This window comes from Salmo trutta, unplaced genomic scaffold (genome assembly GCF_901001165.1).
Source record: "Salmo trutta unplaced genomic scaffold, fSalTru1.1, whole genome shotgun sequence".
NCBI classification, from domain to species: Eukaryota; Metazoa; Chordata; class Actinopteri; order Salmoniformes; family Salmonidae; genus Salmo; species Salmo trutta.
The window spans coordinates 446,442-455,023 of NW_021822675.1; positions in this window are offsets into that span (position 1 = coordinate 446,442).

The window sequence follows — 8,582 nt, forward strand, 5'->3', positions numbered from 1 at the left end:
CCAGGCGCAATTTAGATGTTGGCCACTAGAAGGCATCAGTATGTGCAAAGTTTTAGACTAATCCAAAGAACCATTACATTTCTGTTCAAAATGTTGTATCAAGACTGCCCAAATTTGCCTAATTGGTTTATTAATACATTTTCAAGTTCATAATTGTGCACTCTCATCAAACAATAGCATGGTATTCTTTAACTGTAATAGCTACTGTAAATTGGACAGTGCAGTTCGATTAACAAGAATTTAATCCTTCTGCCAATATCAGATATGTCCTGGGAATGTCCGTGTTACTTACAACCTCAGGCTAAAGCAATTAGCATATGTTAGCTCAACTGCCCTGAGGGGGACCCACCAATCCTGTAGAGGTTAAATCCTTGACTTTTTATTTTGTACATCTATTCCCATTTTAAGGACATTGTTATTTTTCTTTAGTGTTCAACCTCTACCAAATGTTTTGACCCCATCAGATTTGTACCCCTTCACCCTAGCTGGCCTTTGTCTGGGTCAGTTGATGCTTGCTTTGTTGAGTTGACTTTTACAGTCCAACAACAGTAGAAAACAGTGTTCAGCTCATGGTTTTAACTTTGCTGGTTCACAAGAGACATTTAAAGATGGAGACATACAGTACCAGTCTACAGTTCGTACACACCTACTAGAATAATAGGGAAGACATCAAAACGATGAAATAACACATGGAATCATGTAGTAACCAAAAAAGTGGTAAACAAATATACTTTATATTTGAGATTCTTCAAAGAAGCCACCCTTTGCCTTGATGACAGCTTTGCACACTCTTGGCATTCTCTCAACCAGCTTCACCTGGAATGCATTTCCAACAGTCTTGAAGAAGTTCCCACATATGCTGAGCACTTGTTGGCTGCTTTTCCTTCACTCTGCGGTCCAACTCATCCCAAACCATCTCAATTGGAAATGCATTCCAGTATTTATGCATTCCAGTATTTATGCTGCAGTAGTTTGTGTCGGGGGGCTAGGGTCAGTCTGTTACATCTGGAGTATTTCTCTTGTCTTATCCGGTGTCCTGTGTGAATTTAAATATGCTCTCTCTGATTCTCTCTTTCTCTCTTTCTGTCTTTCTCTCCGAGGACCTGAGCCCTAGGACCATGCCCCAGGACTACCTGGCATGATGACTCTTTGCTGTCCCCAGTCCACCTGGCCGTGCTGCTGCTCCAGTTTCAACTGTTCTGCCCTCGGCTATGGAACCCTGACCTGTTCACCGGACGTGCTTGTTGCACCCTCGACAACTACTATGATTATTATTATTTGACCATGCTGGTCATTTATGAACATTTTAACATCTTGACCATGTTCTGTTATAATATCCACCCGGCACAGCCAGAAGAGGACTGGCCACCCCTCATAGCCTGGTTCCTCTCTAGGTTTCTTCCTAGGTTTTTGCCTTTCTAGGGAGTTTTTCCTAGGGAGTTTTTCCTAGCCACCGTGCTTCTTTCACATGCATTGCTTGCTGTTTGGGGTTTTAGGCTGGGTTTCTGTACAGCACTTTGAGATATCAGCTGATGTATGAAGGGCTATATAAATAAATGTGATTTGATTTGAATTGGGTTGAGGTCAGGTGATTGTGGAGGCCAGCACTCCCCTTCTTGGTAAAATAGCTCTCACACAGCCTGGAGGTGTGTTCGGTCATTGTTCTGTTGAAAACAAATGATAGTCCCATTAAGCGCAAACCAGATGGGATGGTGTATCACTGCAGAATGCTGTGTTAGCCATGCTGGTTAAGTGTGCCTTGAATTCTAAATAAATCACAGACAGTGTCACCAGCAAAGCACCATCACACCACCTCCTCCATGCTTCACGGTGGGAACCACACATGCGGAGATCATCCGTTCACCTATTCTGTATCTCACAAAGACACAGCGGTTGGAAACAAAAATCTCCAATTTGGACTCATCAGACCAAAGGATTGATTTCCACCGGTCTAATGTCCATTGCTCGTGTTTCTTGGCCCAAGCAAGTCTCTTATTGGTGTCCTTTTAGTAGTGGTTTCTTTGCAGCAATTCGACCATGAAAGCCTGATTCATGCAGTCTCCTCTACATTTACATTACATTTACATTTTAGTCATTTAGCAGACGCTCTTATCCAGAGCGACTTACAGTAGTGAATGCATACATTTCATACAACTCATACTTTTCATACATTTTTCTTCTCCTGTGCTCTCTAAACAGTTGATGTTGAGATGTGTCTGTTACTTGAACTCTGTGAAGCATTTATTTGGACTGCAATTTCTGAGACTGGTAAGTGTAATGAACTTATCCTCTGCAGCAGAGGTAACTCTGGGTCTTCCTTTCCTGTGGCGGTCCTCATGAGAGCCAGTTACATCATAGCGCTTGATGGTTTTTGCGACTGCATTTGAAGAAAAGGCATTTGAACGTAAACATAAAAAATCTAAAATAAATTTGGCAGAAATGCCTTCTGGAACATGTGAACGTTCATGTGTATTCCATCTGCAAATACAAATCAAATTGTTAAGTTACGAGCCTAGTTGATTAAGCCATGGAAAAAGGAAGGAACCTTCCCGCTAGCCGTGATTGGCTGAGATAATGGATGGGCCAGACATGCCGGGAGATGAGTTTCGATTGGTCTGCCATGTAGCACGCTTCTGTGTATATAACGTGAACTGTTCAATATGTGTTGACAGTCCTTTCTACTGCATCGTTTTTGAAAGAGATAACGTTAGCCATCGAACTACAGAAGTTTTGCGACTTTTCTCAGCAACATTGATGCCCTGAATTTAGCAGGCGTTATCGACAGATCAGTTGGAGAAAGTGATGGGCTACTTTCTGCACACGCCCCGGTCAGTGTGAACCGGAGTGACTTGACAACACCTTCCAAACAAGATGGAGCTACAAACAGAACAGAGCTAAATGGTTCCAGTCTGCCGTGATGCGTTCATCCATGCATATGGGTAAGAATCTAGCTACATTTTCAGATATACATTTCTAATTTTGTCAGAAAGTAATTTTTATTGCAAGTTAAGGCGTACTGTTAGTTAGCTAGCAAACATTAGCTAGCAAGCCAACATGCTAACGTTACGTATATGATCTGTGTATTAATATTACTTGAATCAGAAATCCATTTGCATTGCTAGTTATAGCCTAATGTTAGCTAGCTGACATTGAACCTAGTTTTGTTAGCTTTAGCTACCTGCAGATTCACACTACAGCTCTGACAATGTTTGTATTGGTAGTAGTATGAGTTGGGATTATGGTTCATTGTTTAGCTAGCTAGCTACCTGGCTAGCTACATGTCTAAACAAAAGACTCCACTTCGGCCGAATTACTACATGGCCCATCCACTTAGCTAGATGTAGCTGGGGGTGATTACAGCCATCTATTATATTTCATGAACATGTGTACATGTCTAGACAATGGTGACCCATCCACTTAACTAGATGTGGCTGGGGGAAGGTTTTAGCATTTCCTTCACATGACACATCAATTTAGACAAGTGTGTCGGGTAAGTGCCATCTAATATTGCTTAAATATTTTCTGGACACGTTCTGTTTATGATATTGCTACTATGCAAGTAACCACTTCCCTGTGCCATTTACACCTTCTGTATCCTGTGCATGTGAGAAATAAAACTGGATTTTATTTTATATAGCGTGTGTGTCACGTCCTAACCATATACTTAGGTATTTTTGTATTATATTTGGTCAGGACGTGGCAGAGTTATGTTTGGTTATGGTATAGTGGGGTTGTGAGTGTTGGTTTAGGTTCTAGGTTAGGTTTTCTATGTGTAGGTTGGGTGCTGGACTCTCAAATGAAGGCAGGTGTGTTGAGTTGCCTTTGATTGGGAGTCCTATATTAGTAGGGTGTGTTTGTCTGTGTGTTTGTGGGTAATTGTATTTTGCACTGTGTTTCGTTTCACCTGTGAAACTGTCACCTTTCTCCTTTGCGTGTTTATTTAGTTTTGTCGTTTCCATCTATAAGAAATATGATGTGGCGCAGTCAACCCGCTGCGTATTGGTCATCGAGTGATGTTTAACAAATACCATAACCAAACATAACTTTGCCATGTCCTGACCAAATATAATACTGTGTTGAGTTGCCTTTGATTGGGAGTCCTATACAGTCCACCCGCTGCGTATTGGTCATCGAGTGATTTCAACATATCTTCCGATGAGGGAGAATACGAGGAACGTGACAGTGTGTTTACCACATGGCCTCACATGTGAATCCTTAAAGAGATGGGTGGGTCTAAGGCTTGAGGGTGTGAACGATGCTGAATGTGTCTAGACAAAGAAGAGCTTTCCAGTAGGGTGTAGCAAAACATTTGCAAAAGTATTCATCCCCCTTGGCGTTTTTTGTTGTTGTTGTTCAGCATAGAATCAAATGGTTTATCCATCTCTCTGTGACCGCCAATAACTACAGAACAAAGTTGACTACAAATACAAATGTCTTTGCAATTGGTTAAGCGACATGAAAAGTTGCTTCAAGTAAAAACCCGAGATGACGGCATTAAAATATAAACAGGCCATATTGAAATAAATGTAACGTTCAATCAGTTGAGTTGCTACTGTCTGTAATGTGTCTCAGTATATTTCATGATGGGTAGCCTAACGTGTTCAATGATGTGTCAAATTGGTGATTTTAGTGCATTATTTTGGTGTAAGCATTAGAATAAGACGCCGCAATATTTGCAGCCGTAGGGGGTAATATCTCTCTAGGAGCTGATCTGTCATCAGTATAGTGAAATAGTTATAAACGTTAAGGTAAGAAATCAGATCAGAAAGCTGATCTGAGAACAGCATTGCATCTTATCAGTATGGTCACACCGATGCACTTAGAACGTGTTGTGTGACATCTTCCCCCAGCGCTCCTTTCTTTTGATCCAACCTCCACCGCTAGAATGAAAAATGGAAATCCGGGATATTCCAATTAGTATGATACTTTTGTATATATAGTGTATGTGGACACCCCTTCTGTAACGGCTGAGCTGAACGATTCAATCTTTGTCCTGTTTTGATGCTTTGCCTGTTTGATGGTTCGTCGGAGGGCATAGTGGGATTTCTTATAAGCTTCCAGGTTAGAGTCCCGCTCCTTGAAAGTGGCAGCTCTACCATTTATCTCAGTGCGGATGCTGCCTGTAATCCATGGCTTCTGGTTGGGGTATGTACGTACAGTCACTGTGGGGACGACGTCATCAATGCACTTATTGATGAAGCCAGTGACTGACTGATGTGGTGCACTCTTCAATGCCATCGGAAGAATCCCGAAACATATTTCAGTCTGTGTTATCAAAACAGTCCTGTTGCTTAGCGTCTGCTTCATCTGATCTCTTCTGTATCGAGCGAGTCACTGGTGCTTCCTGCTTCTGTTTTTCCATGGCCGAGCAGCCACACAAGCCTAAGATCTCCATGCGCAATGCCAAGCGCCGGCTGGAGTGGTGTAAAGCTCGCCCCCCATTGAATTCTGGAGCAGTGGAAACGCGTTCTCTGGAGTGATGAGTCACGCTTCACCATCTGGTAGTTCGACGGACGAATTCGGGTTTGGAGGATTTCAGGAGAACACTACCTGCCCAAATGTATAGTGCCAACTGTAAAGTTTGTTGGAGGAGGAATAATGGTTTGGGGCTGTTTTTCATGGCATCTCCATTTTCAAAGCCATAAATGAATAAATAATTGCTTTAATAAGACCATAAAGACTGAAAGGTTAGGTGATGCTGAATGATGGCCCAGAGATTTTATAAGTATTTAGCTAAATATTACCAGGATCATGGTAATAACAGGACTGGATGGATGATGTTGAGAGATAGATGGGAGGGTGTTATGTGAATTTATTAAGTTATCAATGTTCTTAAACCGAACTTCAATTAAACTACTCAGTCTACCCCCCCCCCCCCATCCCCAGAGGGTGTTAGATTCTGGTTGAAAGAAGCAGACGGAGACCCAGCCTACAAGGGTCAAAACGTTTATTTATGAGAGCTCTGCCATCCTTACAATGTACAAAGTATTTTATATTAACACACACACACACACCAGTAGAGAACTCCACCCCGCTTTAGGCGGCTGTATTTTTCCACAGTACACATACATTCCTTACCAACCTTGCTACCTGTCTTCTAATCTCCTGCCAACTAGCCGTTCCCAGGCCGTTGTTTCTCTCCCTAACTTAGAGAGGCCTCTTCTCCTGTTCCTTTCCCAAGGTCGTCTTATCAACTCTGCCCTGCTCATTTTAACAGTGTCTTATTCACACACAGTATTGGATTATAGTTTTTAACCCATTATTATAGCCTTATTTCCAATACATTTCAACAGGTTTTCTGAGTGAAATAATTTAGTCAAACCTTTAATCATATAATTTCCATTACAGAGGGGTTGAATGGAGCTGAAGGCTGGGACTAATAACAAGATAACGTAAAACATACGGGGTCTGTAAAATGTATATAGGTTCAGAAATCTTGTGAAATAGCACAGTTACAAATAGAAATTAAACTGGATGGACATCAGAAATAGAGGAAGGACTAAAAACAAACAAAATATAACTATTGTGTGTATAATGTAAAATGAGTATAAGATGTATAAACTGAAGGTAGAAGCCTAAGTGTTATTAGTTTACTCCAGTTGGGGGAAGGGTGGTAGGGTTTGGGGAATAATAAAGGTATATTCTAAAAAAAGTATGTATGTCTATATAGGTATGTGTATGTATATATGTGTATATGTATGTCTATATAGGTATGTGTATGTATATATGTGTATATGTATGCATGTGTATGTATATGGATATATATATTTACCCCAAAAATATATGGGGGATTGGAAATGATGCAGACAATTACATTGATGGAAGCAACAATCTATCTGTAATATTAAGCTGATCCACCCCTTAAAAATTTTTAATATATAAAACATATATTTTTTTTAAAGACACTAACAGCTTACAGACGGTAGGGAATTAAGGTAACAGTTATGAAGACTTTGGACACTAAAGAGGCCTTTCTACTGACTTTGAAAAACACCAAAAGAAAGATGCCCAGGGTCCCTGCTCATCTGCGTGAACGTGCCTTAGGCATGCTGCAAGGAGGCATGAGGACTGCAGATGTGGCCAGGGCAATAAATTGCTATGTCCGTACTGTGAGACGCCTAAGACAGCGCTACAGGGAGACAGGACGGACAGCTGATCGTTCTCGCAGTGGCAGACCACGTGTAACAACACCTGCACAGGATCGGTACATCCGAACATCACACCTGCGGGACAGGTACAGGATGGCAACAACAACTGCCCGAGTTACACCAGGAACGCACAATCCCTCCATCAGTGCTCAGACTGTCCGCAATAGGCTGAGAGAGGCTGGACTGAGGGCTTGTAGGCCTGTTGTAAGGCAGGTCCTCACCGGCAACAATGTCGCCTATGGGCACAAACCCACCGTCGCTGGACCAGACAGGACTGGCAAAAAGTGCTCTTCACTGGCGAGTCGCGGTTTTGTCTCACCAGGGGTGATGGTCGGATTCGCATTTATTGTCAAAGGAATGAGCGTTACACCGAGGCCTGTACTCTGGAGCGGGATCGAGGTGGAGGGTCCGTCATGGTCTGGGGCGGTGTGTCACAGCATCATCGGACTGAGCTTGTTGTCATTGCAGGCAATCTCAACGCTGTGTGTTACAGGGAAGACATCCTCCTCCCTCATGTGGTACCCTTCCTGCAGGCTCATCCTGACATGACCCTCCAGCATGACAATGCCACCAGCCATACTGCTCGATCTCTACATTATTTCCTGCAAGACAGGAATGTCAGTGTTCTGCCATGGCCAGCGAAGAGCCCGGATCTCAATCCCATTGAGCACGTCTGGGACCTGTTGGATCGGAGGGTGAGGGCTAGGGTAGATAGTGTTTTACTTGCAGGTACCTTGGTGGAAGAGTGGGGTAACATCTCACAGCAAGAACTGGCAAATCTGGTGCAGTCCATGAGGAGGAGATGCACTGCAGTACTTAATGCAGCTGGTGGCCACACCAGATACTGTTACTTTTGATTTTGAACCCCCCTTTGTTCAGGGACACATTATTCCATTTCTGTTAGTCAAATGTCTGTGGAACTTGTTCAGTTTATGTCTCAGTTGTTGAATCTTGTTATGTTCATACAAATATTTACACATGTTAAGTTTGCTGAAAATAAACGCAGTTGACAGTGAGAGGACGTTTCTTTTTTTGCTATAAATATTAGGATGAGCAATGTCAGAGTGTTGTTGCCTAAAATACAGTAGAATAGAATACAGTATATACATATAAAATGGTCTTAGAGTCCTTTAGGTGCCTTTTGGCAAACTCCAAGCGGGCTGTCATGTGCCTTTTACTGAGGAGTGGCTTCTGTCTGGCCACCCTACCATAAAGGCCTGATTGATGGAGTGCTGCAGAGATGGTTGTCCTTCTGGAAGGTTCTCCCATCTCCACAGAGGAACTCTAAAGCTCTGTCAGAGTGACCATCGGGTTCGTGGACATCTCCCTGACCAAGGCCCTTCTCCCCAGATTGCTGAGTTTGGCCGGACGGCCAGCTCTAGGAAGAGTCTTGGTGGTTCCAAACTTCTTCCATTTCAGAATGGAGGCCACTGT